Genomic DNA, 15,188 nt, shown 5'->3' with positions numbered 1-15,188 from the left:
GTGGCGGATTTGTCACTCAGATAATGAAAACCATACAACAGCATGCATACATAATATTTGCTGTAAAAGCTGAGGAGAAAACTGATGATGTGATGTACACGAGCTCCTAATGCACATCCATCCGGGATGTAAATTTAATGCCGCCATATGCTGATGTTTTCAGGCGGCAGCGTTGATTAAGTGACTCTGTTGTGTCTGATGAAGAAGTTAAAGTTTTTCACCATTTGTTATCTTGCCGCACGCTATCTCTCTTTCTCGTCCTGATAATCAAGTCTCTATTCAAAAGGGAGCAAAAATAACATTAGCACAGTGTAGATTCTTCATTTCCCTGAGCTGTGTGTTTTCCTTATTAGATATTTTAATTGTAAATAGAAACTCAATCTATTAATGCAGGAAAATGTGAATTAAGAGAGGAAATTAAAATACACATGAACAGACTGAGCACACAAACGCACCATTCCTATGAGTACATTCACGTCCCCGCAGAATATACACATAACTACTTGATTGGCCTCCAGGGATGTAATATCTATGCTTTAATTTCAGATAGCAAGTAAGCATATCCTGTTACAAGCCATTACAAGAGTCTAATGCCAGGCGCTGTGTTTGTTATGCTCTCATTTTATATCCTCGCTTCTTAGGATTTGGCTGTGTTTGAGATGAGATGAAAAGATTTCTGCTATTTGGGTTACAGCAAGAGTTTCTTGTCTTGCAAAATTTACTTGCATAATTAAAAATAATCAGTTAAAAATAACTCCAGTGCTTATTTAGTGACTCAGAAGTAGGAGAAAGAAAGTTCCAGAGACATAAAGTAGATGTAACTAATTGCTCAGAGTGTGATAATCTATATTTGGATGTTTTTTTGGAACCACTGTGGCTGCCGGACAGAAGCATTCATTTCCCGCCCTGCATGGCTCTGGGCTCATTCTCACACCAGCCAAACTGTTGCTCGTGGCGCTGAGTTTTGTGGTTGTAATACAGACAGAAGGTGCCAAACCGATGTGAGGTCATTACTCATCCCACTGCATACTGAGAGCTGGGCAGAATTAGAAAGTCAGCCGAAATGTGCCAGTCAAGACACGCCAAGGGGTGGAAGAAGAAGAAGGCAGACCATTTCAGTGGAGTACAATCTCTAACAGAATACAGATATTTTAGAAATGTGGCTATGTTCTGTCAGCTGAATGCACTTCTGATATTTAACTATTACACCATCAGTTAGCTTGTAGGCAGTTGAATTTTCAATGACAGGTTTCTTACAAAGAGGTTAAGTACCAAGAAAGACTGACAAGATAAATCATAAGGGGGGATCACAAGGTTAATTTGGGGTTTACAACAAAATGTGTGTATTTTCTGGATTCTCCTCTTTAGCCTGCGTCTTTATCAGAGTTGTCAGAGATCTCTCAGACTGATTTAACACAGCTACCCACAGGATCACAAAGTCTGTAGGCAACCGGATTGGTTTGCAGACTGTAGCTAATGTTAGCAGAGCTAGCACCACCACACTTCGGTCTTTTCTACAGGTTAATGTCCACATGCCTGTTCTTGTATGACCTAGTCAAGTGGTTACATACCAGTTTAACCAGACACACCCTACATACAACATTATCTCCAATTTCTAGATCAATATACTTCCAAACCATGACACGCTAAAAGATACCATCTTTCATGAGTCAGCACGTTAACATGATGTGTAAAAAAAAATTCATTGTGTTAGTTTGAATAAAACTGGACTTTTAAACGACGTGTAAACATGTCAGTCCGACTGAAATTGCACAAAGTTGAATATTTTGAAGTCATGTTAGCATGTTAGCGCACTATGTGCTGGTTACATCTTCACAGTTGTGCATTGAAGCATTGTGGCAGTCACCAATAACCAGAGCTACAGCCCGGCTAGTGGTAGTTGGCTTAGACACAACATATGACCAACATTTAAGGCCTACAATAATAATGATAATGACCATAAGTTTATCTTACTACCAATTATGGTGCAGATCAGCAATGTTTAATCATTAAGTTGACTAAAGATGCACATCCCCACTTGAGGGTTCAGTTTTGAAACTATTGTTGTAGTGTAATGGTTACACCAAGTGCTTGGGCAGAAGCCAGTTAGGTTTACAGGCTGGCAATACCGAAGTCAGGTTTTTTGGTCATGAGGAAGTCTTGTCAAGAACTTACCACATGTACCCCTAACAAAACAAAACACAAAACATACAGGTTAAATTCACTTATTTCTAAAGGAGAAAAAAGGGCAAGGGAAAAGCTTTTCTTAGCAAAGTTTTTAAACCCTGTCTGTGTTTTCTGCCAAACCACCAACAAACAGCAGCTCAAACATTTTAGTCAGTTTAATCAACATCCTTTTCAGTTCATTAAGTTAATTTTAAATGTAAAACAACTTTGCAATCCAGTGCACAAAAGGTTAAAGGAAGGGAAAAAAGAGCAAAACTGTCGATGCTCATGCAGCAGTCAGGAGTCCCATTAGTCCAGTACAGACTAATGGAACGTGATTGAAAACTGACTACAGTCCACTGCCATTCAACTCCTACCATCATTAGCATACTTATGATCTATTTCTTGATCCATCCACTAGTCAGTTCAGAACCAAAGCTGCCTTTCAGATAAGAAGTGTAATGTCTTCAGAAACTTTGAGTACAGCAGCGTCTTTGAATCAAGCTTTGAAGCCCAGGCTGGGTTTTTCATATGGGTTTATGAGGTAAGATTAACTCCTCTAGGGTTGTCACGATACTAGAATTGGATCCCATGCCAACAAATATTAAACCTTGGTATCTTTTGTTTTTTATTTCCACACTGCAAACAGTGCCGGTTCAGACATACTGGTAAAAAACAAAACATCTGCTTTTCTGTTTCATTGCTTTGTTTCATTTGCGGAGTTCGCTCATATCACGTTATCTCTGTAATTAGTATGCTGTTGCTCTCTCTCCTTCTGCAGCTTTCAGTTGAAAATACAATGCTAGATCTGCTATTTTTTATAAACTTTGCTGCTTTTTGATTCTATATAAAGTAAAAACGAGTTTGGCCTAGTTGTTAAATCGTACCCCATGTACAGAGGCTGTAGTCCTTGAAGCGAGCTGCCCTTTGTCCACTCTCTCTTCAAGTTTCCTCGTCTATCCACTGACCTGTCCTCTCTTAAACAAGGCGAACATATCCCCAAAATGCAGAATATGTCATTAAAAGCACATGGTATTGAAAATTATCAAAAATTCTAACAATCGTTAACTTCACAGACTTTATTTTCCAGAGGTTCGGAGGACAACAAGCTAAGTGTGCGACATACAGGACTTAAGGAACAACTAGACAGAGGTGCAGGAAGCAAAACTACATTTTTCACTCGACAAAATCAAGTTGTTTTTATGCCAAAGTTTATCCACACCTTACATAGTTTAGTCAAATTGACAAAAAGTAAAAGTACAGAATAAAGCAGCACAAAATGTAGAAATCAAGCAAAGTAAACAGACCTGGAATTTGGAGTTTATTGAAGTACAACAGTTAATGTATTTAATGTATTTCCACCACAAACAGAAGAACTACTGTTTCAGTTTTTAAAACAAGTCGAAGAATGTTTCAGAAAGTAGAGATGGCTTGTATCTACCTCAAGAGCAGGTTTTTGCCTGTAATATGGCGTGATAAATACTGCGTTCCGTGGGGATGATGTTCATTTGTGACATCCTCATTTCATATTCTCACCAGTTGGGCATCGGCTCGGATTTGAGGTGTAATATGGGCCTGCCAAATCAGCGGTAGCCCCATTACTCATCCCCCTCTGCGCTGTCTCCTGGCTCGTGCTCCGGCGCTAATGCAGATTACAGGGATATATGAGGGCTATTTTGTTCGCTGCGGGGTGGAAACGATCACAGGCAACCCCATCCCTCTCTGATGCACGCCTCTACATCTGTTCACCCCCTACGTAAGCCTATCTAGAGATCCATCAGAGCCCCCTACCCCATGCTCTTATCGGATCTGAGGCTGCCTAATCTATCGCTCATCAATTATAGATGCTATGTGTAAAAAATTGGGTCACTATATCAACAGCGCTGTGGCTCCTCAGAGACATTGTTTGGTAAAGTGATTAGTGGCTTTAGTTTAGATACAGTTGTGTGCTTTACAATTGTTAAATGGTCCGTTTATGATACATGAGAGCAGGCTTTGGAAGAAGAATGCTGCGTAACATTCAATTTTTTTTTCCTTAATTATGATAATGTTGCTCTAACTTTATTTGTGTGCAAAGAAATGAGTAGAGTTTATTACTCAGACAAAATCCAGACTTTTTATGATCACTGTGGGATTTTGCAGGTGGAAATCCACGCAGGTGCCAACCCTCATAATCGATAAACCAATTTTTTTTCCTGCTGCAAGACAACCAACATGATAAACGAGCTCGAGCTGCCATATTTGCACTCCAACAAACCTCTCGCAACTTAAACTCATTTCCAACTTGCTCCCTGACAGTGAAGCACAGACGTATTATTCAAATATCCAATCTATTTCATGACCAGGACCTGTCCAAAAAACCCCACACATTTAATCCTTATGCAAGTCTCTCATGTGTTGGGTAAATAGACCATTCATCATATTATTGGGCTTTTTACAGCTTGACTGTTTGAGCGATCTGTCTCTCAAACTGCCTCTCTCCCCGGCAGCCCCATCAATCACTTTTCAATGAAGATGTCACAGCTCATTGTGTGGAGAGTTATCCCAAACAGTTTTAGATGACAAATTAAAAGCGAAACTTTTTTTTGTGTGTGTAAGGATGGTCGGATCTTCATTCCGAATTATGTACACATGCCGGCAGCCATATGCTTCATTTAGGTTTTCCACCTACTGTCAACAATTTTCACCTCAGCAGAGATGTTAGCAGGTGCAGGAATATGCTCACTATTAACTTTTCATTAGGCAAAGTAAACCGCACCAGTCATCAAGAGCATTCGCTGCTCAACATGGGACGTAATTGGTGCGAGGTTAATGGCCAATTTAAGTTGCGTGTCAGTAAAATCCCAGTATGAGCTCTTTAAGGAGGGAGGAAAACTTTTTCAAAGACTGACATCATTCGAAAGATTGACAGCTGAAGTTTCTTCAGGGTGTGTTTGTTATTGTTCGGCAAACAAAAGATAATCATTCTTAATTCAATGATGAAGCCATAAAGATGAACTCATTAAATAACCAAACAGCCACAACGTTTGATGAATTCTTATGATGTCTCTGAACGTACCTCACGTCTCCTCTCTCTCTCTTCTCTTCTGTTTTTGTCACAGGGTCCTCGCAGGAGTTGATGCACAGATCTGCAGCAACCCGAAGTCGGAGCGCTACCTCGGCTGACACAGAAATGTGTTTCAAAGTGCAGACGAAAGATTCAGGGAATCGCATTTGATCCCACACACACACTTGCATGAATGCTTGCTCATCATACTTCCCCCTGAAAAATCCTGCATTACGTTTCTCCTTGACAAGCTTCTGGTTAGTGCTTAGTCACTGAATCACAAGGAAACCCAGACCAAAGAAAATGAGCTGCTTAGTCCAAACAGTTGTAGGGAAGATTGCCAAACATATTTGTGATGTGTGAAGAAATTTAGTGGTTTAAGAAGTGTTAAGATCAGTAATTTAAGAAAAAGTAGCATGACAAATCCTAGATGGAGATGAAATTAACACATATTATATACTGTTGTCCATGTAAGGGTGAATGTATATTGAGCAGGTGGAATCCAGACAGGGCAAGCAGCACCTCTCTTCTCACTGATTACCCAGTTACCAACCAAAGACATAAACAAGTTGACACAGAATATTGATTTTAAGATTATTTTATTAGTTTAGAAATGATTTAAATATATAACTTAAACATATAGTCCCTCAGATTTCTCGTGGGGTAGTGTTTCCAGGGCACCTGATTCTTATCAACCTCCTGGCAAAACAAATTAACATTAAATTTAACATTTCAGGGGCACTATTGGCTTATCGGTTTAATCATGCACCCCATATACAAAGGCTACAGTCCTCGTTACAACAGTCGCTGGTACGACTCTCAGCTGCTTGTCTCCCCACATTTCCTGTCTCTCTGTCAGCTGTCCTGTCCAATAAAGGTGAAAATGCTCAAAAATATTACTTTAAAAAAATGCAACATTTCAGTTCATGGTCAGGTTAAAACATCATCCTGCTGGTTTGTGATGAGTCACATTAAACTGAATAATACAACGCAAGACAATGTGACCAGGACTTAAACAGGAATATTTATGTTGACAGTTCTGTCCTCATTTAGCCCTCCTTCTTCTCAGGACTTAGCGCTTGACACACTTTTAACCCTCCTGTTATGTTCGTTTCTCTGGAACAGCAATAATGTTCCTGGGTCAATTTGACCCGGGGGATATTCAATTATCCAAAAGTGTCAGAACCCCCAAAAATCCCAATACACGTTTGTTTTAATCTCATTTCTAACTCCATTACTGACCATTTAAATCAAGATTTGGTTCGTAGGTGTTCTTTAATTCTCTCAGATCAGGGTTCAATGAAGATAACTCACTCGTTTTTCATTCAAATTCATGTTAAAACTTTTTTTAATGGACATTGGAAAGTGCTAAATATAAATACAATAGTTTAACATGACATTAATTTTTGTTTATTTATTCTACATTTTTATTTTTATTTTTTTATGAAGTGATGTTGATAAATTAACACAACACCTCTTCTGTCACATGCTGCCCAGATTTTTATGCTGCATTTAGCTGGTTTGGAAGGCATACATTGCCTAAAATAGACTTTAAAAAGGGTCAATTTGACCCGCAACATAACAGGAGGGTTAAACATAAATTGTGCAAAAGTCACATATTTTAACACTGTTGCAATCATCAGTACCGCTTATGTTTTAAGTTGCTTTGTAGCGATTGACAATTTTTAGATTCCCTCACCAGCTCTGTTGCAGCTACTGACTTGATAGCAGGTCAGCTAGTAATACTAAAAAGCTTCTCCATGTTGTTAGCCTACTGAACTAGAATTCTAACACAACAGTGTCCACAGGCAGAGAGGAAATAACGCTTAGTGGATTGATTTGATATGACGTGTGATCTGGTTTTCCCTGGTGTCACTAATGCTGTTGAGAATCAATCACTCAATGTTTTGGGGTTTTGACCAATCAGAATCAAGTATTTAACAAAGCCGGTTAATGATCTACGAAAAGGCATCATATATCATAAAGTGATCATGCTTTTATTCCTGACATCTTAATTTGCAATCTTAATAATACATTCTTGGTATTCCAGTTATCAAAAGAGCATCATAATTCACAATATGACGGATGTGGAGAAAATCAAAGTGTTTTACAGGGTTAAAAAAAATATTTACATAAGGAGCACTCAAAGAAACTTAATCTTGAGCAAAAATAAGACATTCAAATATACTGTAAATATATTCAAATATAAGGTAAAAAAGATGGAAAGAAATACAATGTTCAGAAATAATGAAGACCTCAGAATGCCAATACATTAAAACATTCTCAGTACGCAGTTATTGATTAGTAATCTTCTCTTACCTTCCTTACAGACACAAACTCACCTCCTACTTTTACTCAATCAAAATGGATTCTGTGAAACATTCCACCCCCACATGTCTTCCTGGGGACACAGCTTGCTCTGTCTGTATCAGGGTACAGCCCTAAGCTGCCCCAGGGATCCCACACAGGGGTTCCATGGCGGGTGAAATCCATCCACAGTCTTTAAACCTCTACACTTCACCGACTGTAATTGAGATGCTTATCATCATTTGCTCATTTCCTTTTCTCCAGAATTTCCAGAAATTGATTTTTCTTTTGTGTGCTTTAGTCACTTTCTTTTGTGTCATTTTCTTAGAAGTAATAACTGATTGCTGATAAGTCATCTGCTCTACGTTGTAATGCTCTGAAGTCACTGACTGTAGTCTTACCTTCTGGACGGGGACAGACTCAGCTGCTGGTCTTACCTTAATCAAAATTGATCCTGTAAAACAATCCACCCTGGAACATCTCCTTGAGGATTTAGGCTCAAAGTTTGCTTCATCTGTGTCTGCTAAGTAAACACAGTAGTTCCCATTGAAAGGCTTCTTACACACTCTGCAAGGTGGTGTGGTTATTATCAGGTAAATGCACTTAAAGCTCCAGTGAGGAAATGTCAGTTTGTGTTGATTTTGGTGCCCCCTGTGGACAAAGAGGTGTGGAGCAAAGTGGGGTCCTAGGACCCTTAGGGGTCCGCGAACCATAGCGTGGGGGTCCGTGAAATAATTATGATACATTTCTAATAAATTATAAAATTGTGCTGTGTCATTAAAAACAGCATATATACAAATGAGGTCCATTTGAGCCAATGAAACCAGTATATTGCTGCGCACATGGGGGATAATGACCTCCTACATCTCTCCATTCAGCATCCTGATACAGCCCGTCAGTTCAAGTTCCACGTCTGACCTGTGAGCTCCTCCCTGAGGGGGGGTGACTGTTTCACTGAAGTTCGTCTTCAGCAACTTTCTGGCAAAGTACAGACGCAGTCGAGTGCTTCTCTCTGCTCAAGTGCACAATTTGAGAGAGCAGAGCGCCTGTGGGTGCCCTGAGTACCTCTGACCAAGTAGGATTTAACTACTTTATATACTGTAAGGTACTGGAGCATCGTTTTTATAAGTTGATGCAAAATCTTAATGTGATGCTGATTTTCTGCATCGTATTGGCATCACAATGTGTTTCTTTAGATAATTTCTTATTCTAAAATCTTGCATAGCATACAAAAAGATAAATCCTGTCCTGGCTTTGAATGCTAAACAGACCTAAAATAGCCGTGCAGATTATGCTTCCAATGCAGATTTCTAGCATAAAACTTATAAATGGCCCATATATCATCTAGAGTAACTGCAACCTTTAAACTCCTGAAATTGAGCGTAGCAATCCAACCTTTTTCAGTCTAATTAGTTTAAGATTAAATGTAATCTGTTACCTCACCACTCCACGCCTCTTCTCATGAGGCCTGACGGAGGATTTGCAAGGATCTGCAGGTCTGTGTCATCCCACCAACCTTCCTCCTCCAGCTCCTCCACCTTCCCACCCTCAGTGCACCACAGTTGCATTATTAAACTTGCATAAGATCATTAGCATACAAAGCAGGAAACCTACCGCGGCGGAGTCATACATATTTATCTCCCTGACTTGTGCGCGCATACACTCGTACTGTAACCCCTTTACACACGGGCGTGACTGGCTTTCCATTGCAGGAGACATGACTTTACTAGAAATTAATCTAGTTTTAAAAGACAGATATTAAATTTGGGCAACATCTGATGAGGAGCAGCTTGTATTTGCCTTAAACTACACATTAAAAACATGTGCGGCTGCCTGTAAGACTAAAATATGTGCGTGTTTGGAGACAGAGCAGATGGAGTTTGGTTAGGTTCATCAGAGCAGTTTGCTTCCAGCATATCAAATATATTCTGCACACAGAGGAATTTCAGAGTCTGCCAATGCCTGCAATACATATTCATCTGCTGCACACAGCAGCACATAATCAAACAGAGGGGAAGACAAACACAGAGCATGGTCTTATAAATACTTGTATCACCTGTGGGCTACCTCTGCTTTTTGAATGACTGTGAAATCAGCTCCTTTTCTTTCTGCTTCCCTTGTTTCCTCCTCCTTCAAATTCACTTTTTCTCCTCAGCTTTGCTTTCCCCAGCTTCTTGCCCTTTCAGAGATCCCCTCCAACACTTTTTTCCTTCCCGGTGAGAGCACAACCTCTCATTTATTTCCATGCAGCACGGACTCCTCTGTTAATATCCCTTCCTCCTTTCTTCTTCTCTTCCTCCCTCCTGAGATTGCTGTTGTGTCTTATGGCTTTTTATTCCTACGTGATTGGTAGATGGGTTCATGTAGGAGTAGAAGCCACTAAACACGCGGCGAGTGCTCAACGCGCTGGCCAGCTTCCTGTGGATATGACAGCTGCCATGTTCACATCAGTGTCCTGGCCATTATCAGGAATGAGCCCACAATAGAAACAGCACAGGGGTAATCACTGCAGAGTTGGCTGCTGTTTCTTTTTAGACCAGATTTCAAATTTAAAAATGTCTTTCAAATGACTTAATTAAATGCTTATTGTACTTCACTGAACAATTGGTTTTTGGACAAAAGAGCAGAATGGACATCATTTTGGGGCTGGCAAATTTAAAGTTGTTAACAGACCCACTTTTTCACAAAGATTTCCCACCTGCATGCTGGCCGCACTGAATCTCATACTCATTCCTGCATTCCTCTGCCCCGGGTCATGAAACAAAACCGGAGATGGAAAGTTCTGAAAATAGAGATCGGGAGGAAATGAGATAACTTGCAATGGTAGGTCATCAATGTTGTTGAAAAATGAGTTGAATCTGTGCAAAATACTGTAAGGAAACGGGTGAAAGCAAAAAAAGATGCTGTCTCAAGATACTATAGGACACTTTCACAAGCTATGGAAGCGTGGAAATTTACCTTATTGTATACGGCAGCACAATATTGGAAAAAACTGACATTGCAATATGTTTTCTTTTTGTGTTATTAGGAGTATATTGTAGTATATGAATGTGTTGTGTTTTTTTACTTCCATTACTTACTTATGTCATTTTTCCTCCACTGAAACAAAACTTGGTTCAGCCCTCTACTAGTAAATCAGACGCTATACCTGCAGGAGATAAAAAAGAAAACTCAGTGCAATGTAATGACATTGCTTGACAATGTGATATCAATAAGATTGATTGTATACATCACATAGTGTCCTTATTAAGTAAATTTAGATTTTTAGATATGCTATTTTTGTGCAGCCATATTTGCATGTAAATTTGCCAGTTCACGTGGGAGATATTGCAGAAAATTTACAAGAAGAATCATAATTCCATATGACACTGATGTGCTTTGAAAGTATGCATCTTTATCATGACAACATGACCACAATCGACAATTGGCTTCAATTTACATTAACAGATATTTGCTCCCTTTTTGGTTAACAGTATATGAAGCTGTAGATCAGCGCTATTGTCCGGAAACATCATAAAGTTGATATGGCTAACTCCTAAGTAATTACATTCAGAAAACACAGAGCAATTTTCATTTGGAATTGTGTCTTGGTCTACAGCAGAAATGCAAGTCCAAAATGTACTCCCGTTTTAGCTCAATTTTGGTCTCCACCACCTCCTGATGGAATAATCTGGCTCTATAGCTTTTAAGTGCTTTGCTGTGTTCACCAGCTTGTTCCTTATAGGCTCTGTTGAATGTTAGATGCTGAATTGGTTGTGTACTGTCATTTCTTTAGAGATTTTTTGGTTGTAAATGCAACAAACAAAGTAAAGACAACTCCGAAACGACGAGCTGAAAGAGGCTAACACCGAGTAAAAGCAGAGGCCGAGGCAGATGATGATTGACTGAGTTTGATCCATGGTTAAACAAAGGTATTAACTAAAGCATTTCTATGAAAGTTACACTGAGAAGGCTACACGTCATGGTCATTCTTTCAGATACGCTCTCTTTGTAAGCTGTGGAGACAAATACTGTCCCTTTAAAGCTTTTAGCACCCAGCCTGAAAACTATAACTCATCCCACTGCAAGCCTCATAAATTTCTGTTCACTCACAAATTAGGTCTGGGACATTTTGGCCGCCTCAAAATGCTTAATAATGGTAACTTTCTGCCTGAAGTGAACTCAGTGTCAACCAATTAAGCAGGACATTCAAATTATCCAGCTCCTGTTGGGTCCACTTGGGCGCTCTGGGGCTTTGGTTTAAATGTCAACCGTGTGTTTGTATTTGCTGTAAGAGAAGCTTCTGGCTCTCTCCTCCAGAGCGGAATCTTAATAAAGCCTAAATGTGCTGTTGTCGGGAACCAAAAACTGAATTATTAATCCCTGGATATTACAAGAATTTGACACATGCTTGCAATTGTGTGACATTACTTCTGCACCAATTTGAGGCAGATAATTATTCAAGATGAAATTGCAATAGATATGGTCTGCTGAGGTTTAATGATTAATTCAAGGCTTTAAGTTGTTGTGATCTAATATTCAGTGGGCGGGATGGGAAGTTTCTTCAGTTTGCATTATTGGTTTAATTTATTTTCCAGGTTCCCACTCCTACGTGGAGTTTTTCCTTCTTCTCTGTAGAAACTCAAGAAGGTCTGAGAGAATAGCAGAGCAGGGGAGACAATTTAGAGGAGGCTGAAAAAGGATTCGATCTTGGACCAGCGGGGGTCCATGGGAATCTAAAGGTGGGGAATAAACTAACTAACAAGAGGTTTGAATTATTTAAGACTGCACCGGCACATGAAGGGGAAGTTGTGTTTGAATAGATTGCTGCCATCCTTGTTTCGCCTAAGGGTGTGTGCACGTTTTTTCTGCCTTCCTCGATTATAATCCGGCTGAGTTGTAAACCTCACATTTCCAAAATGTCAAAAAATAAGACAGAAAAAAAAGACTGCACAACCTCATTTCCTTTCTGACAGTCATGCATTTTTTTAAATCATGCATTTTTTTTTTTTACGTATCCTCGGGTTATGAAACTTCATCGAGCTCTACAAGGTCACAAACCCTTCAAGTTCAGGTAAAAATCATCAGAATCAGAGTAATGGGATTTCCATCTGACAGCTGCAATAATGTGGTGTGTTTGTGTACAGTAGGTTTAATGTATGAGTGTTGTGCTACTGTACCCGACCCCCCTCAGGCTGCACTTTTCCCCCCTCTTGTAATAAATAATGCTCTTTTGTGTTCTCCGCTTCATTTGTTCCCCTGTTGTAACGTCTGTGCTGCTCAATAAATTATGAATCAACCTGCCGCAGATCTCTTGTTTCATTTGGCTGTCAAACACTTTTTTTTGTCTGTGCTTTGAATGCCACACACAAGCACCCACATGAACACAAGGTCTCTGGTTTTTCACGTTTCAGAGAGGTCTTGTAAATTGTGCTGTTTAACAAGAATCTCTCTAGACTGGGTAAAAACTACATGAAATGCTACGGAGGGTGAAACATTTTGTGCACAATGTGATTCCAAAAAAGGAGCAGTGCTGATTGTAAGATAACAGCAGGAAAACGTGAAATTATTAGTAACAGAAACATTAAATAATCGTCAGCAGATAGTAATTGGTTTAACACTATGCCAGTGATAGAGGCAAAGTACTGGAAACCTAATAAGTGCAATTAAAGCTGCCTATTACTTGCATAACTGCTCATATTAACTCTGATAAAAGCCAGATTGCCATACATAACACCATAACTGCATACTGGTGATAAATGAATACACATTATACTTTCAGCTCCATGTTATCCCACAAAATCTGTCTACCAGCATGTGATCTGAAGGCTTGTTTAGAGGTAACTCTGAAGCAGAGGATGAAATGCAGAGGCACAGCGTGACTCTTTCACTTTCTTTTCCTCTAAGATTTTGGGCAGCAGCGCTCACTCGCTCGCCTACACACACCAGCTGGCTGTTGTCTGGGGGAATCGCCTCAGCCATCTTTTTTCTGATGAAATCAGAGGAAATCCACAAGCAGCCGAAGGCAGACCACATATCCTTTTTTTTTTCACTCCTACTCTATTCAATAATTCTCAGTGATGGGCCTCCCCTTTGAGCACTGGCACCACTCCTCATTCCAATTAGTGGAAGGCAAAGAGGCCCTCTTGTTTGTCGGCACGCAGGCAGTAATTGGATAATCCCTGAAATTTGGGCGAGTGCACAAAAGGGAATCTGTAATTAAACCAGAAAGTCTGTCAAATATTGACACAGATGAGTCCTGCAAAGTAAAGATATAGAGGATGAGTCAACAAAACAAGGTTGTACAAAATTCCTCAAAGTTTTAAGCACAAGGGCAAAATACAACGTTTTTGTCTTGAAGCTTCACTTCTCCTATAAAATATAAAAAAAGTCAAATCCATCTGAATGTTAATCTGGTTATTTTTTGCATAATCCTTTTGTTTAATTAGCTTGAAATCCACCTTAAACTTGTCTCCTCATGTTCGTTTATGCCTCCCTTCATAAATCCGTGGGTTTACCAGGTGAACACTGTGAGAGAGGCTTAACTTTCCAGACAGATTAACCAGGTTGTGGTGTTTCATGTAACAACTTTTCAAGTGTGTATCATTGTCTGCCAGAAGTGCACATGATGAGTTACGTTCCAAAATGAGACAGACAAAAGCAACAGCTGGTCCTAGAAAAAAAAAACATTAACCCCATCAAATGTAATCTAACAACTCTGTCGCTGTGTCTTGTTTTGAGTACCAAGTACATTTCCTGCGACAGTAATGGCACAATGCAGAGCGCACTGAGTACCCAGATGGTGTGCTCATAAAGTTAAGTACAAAATGCCAGACCCTTCATACCCTCAATGGTGGCCATTTTACATATATAGCCAAAACTGAGGACTTGTCATCAGCATTGTCATTGGCTTAACTTCCACCAAGCATAAAATAGGGCACACGAGAGCTAGTACAAGCTACAGCATGTTGATGTTAATCATCTAAGTAAGTGAAAATCACTGTCAAAGTTTGGCAATGAAGCTTTGCCTGATTTTAATTCACTTCTGAAAGATAAGCCATCAAATGTTTTGATAGTTATCTCTGCTAAGTGCAGGTGTGTTCAATCTGAACAACACTACAGTTAAATGTCCACACCTCACCACCTAAAACAAGTTTCACTCAGTGTTCTTCATTCTAATGTACATAGAAAAGTAATGATTTTAGCCAGAGTGTGCAGGCCTACAGCCATATTAGCAGCTTTATCAGGTGGCACCAAGCAGCAACCTCTGGTCTAAAAATGTGAGTCCATAGTGCTAAAAACTGCAGTTCATCGAGGATCTGCTTGAGGCTGGCTCCGAAAGCACTGGAAACCACATACACACCAATTCAAAAAAGACAATCTTTACAGCAGAAATAAACATGTTTACAGCCTGGTACAAAAGACGAGTGTAGTCTGGATAGCTCATTTCTCGATCGGCATACACTGTATGGGGGGTGAATTTTTTTTAAACGAGGCAATTTCAAAGATATTGCGACTACGAGTCTTCCAATGAGAGGCACAGCTGACTTGGTTGACAGGCGGGAACACTGTAGCTGTTGGCTAGGAGGCTCAAAACCCGCCTCTTTACGTCACAATCACTCAACAGCAGCAATATGGCTGCCGCCGTGGATTGGCCTCAAAACAGCATTTCAGAAACAGATTGGGTGAC

General features: G+C 39.8%; 1 long non-coding RNA gene across 2 annotated transcripts in view; it reads left to right on the top strand.

Moving 5' to 3' along the window:
* The window catches only part of LOC117805227, a 96,583-nt gene extending 90,282 nt beyond the window's left edge, over positions 1-6,301 (top strand). For both annotated transcript variants that reach the window (XR_004629379.1, XR_004629378.1), the window contains one exon: positions 5,268-6,301. This is a non-coding gene — a long non-coding RNA (uncharacterized LOC117805227). The remainder of the gene's footprint in view (positions 1-5,267) is intronic.
* Positions 6,302-15,188: the final 8,887 nt, after the last annotated feature.

This window comes from Notolabrus celidotus, chromosome 21 (genome assembly GCF_009762535.1).
Source record: "Notolabrus celidotus isolate fNotCel1 chromosome 21, fNotCel1.pri, whole genome shotgun sequence".
Taxonomy (NCBI): domain Eukaryota; kingdom Metazoa; phylum Chordata; class Actinopteri; order Labriformes; family Labridae; genus Notolabrus; species Notolabrus celidotus.
Note: the sequence above shows the minus strand (reverse complement) of the source record. Positions and strands in the feature narration are given on the sequence as shown.